Genomic DNA, 620 nt, shown 5'->3' on the forward strand with positions numbered 1-620 from the left:
CATGAGCATCCCGAGCATCAGTTAGACCTCATGAGCGCACCAAATCCATCCGAGACCCAGGATTACATACATCCCTTCCAGCATCTCACCTCCACAAGGCAACGAGGTTGCCTCTCTGGGCCCAGTTGCAAATGGATTTGCCACGTTGATCACTGGGAATGGCACGTGCCGAGCTGCTGAGAACACTAAGGGATGCAAAGCATATGACATAGTATAGAATCATAGAATCATAGGATTGTCTAGATTGGAAGGGACCTTTAAGATCATCTAGTCCAACCATCAATGATATAATAGTATAATCTTATGTCTCCACCGTTCCTTCAGTTCTCCATCACATCTGATAACTATCACCCAAGCTCTACCAGGCAGGGACATCTGGAACAGGAGAGGTGTTTAGCAATCCCTGCAGCAGCAACATAGTCATTTAAGATAAGCAATGAGAAAGGATTTCACATTGATTGGGGACCAGGAGCTGGTTATAGGAGCAGACTGCAGACCCTATGGAAAAGGTATAGGGACTCTGATGAAGAGCATTAGGGATTTTTGACAGGGATTGGGCAACGTTAGAAGGTCAATGCAGGCACCAAAATCGCCAGCAGTAGAGGTCCTCCCAAACCGGA

This window comes from Calidris pugnax, unplaced genomic scaffold (genome assembly GCF_001431845.1).
Source record: "Calidris pugnax isolate Ruff unplaced genomic scaffold, ASM143184v1 scaffold125, whole genome shotgun sequence".
In the NCBI taxonomy this organism is placed as follows: Eukaryota; Metazoa; Chordata; class Aves; order Charadriiformes; family Scolopacidae; genus Calidris; species Calidris pugnax.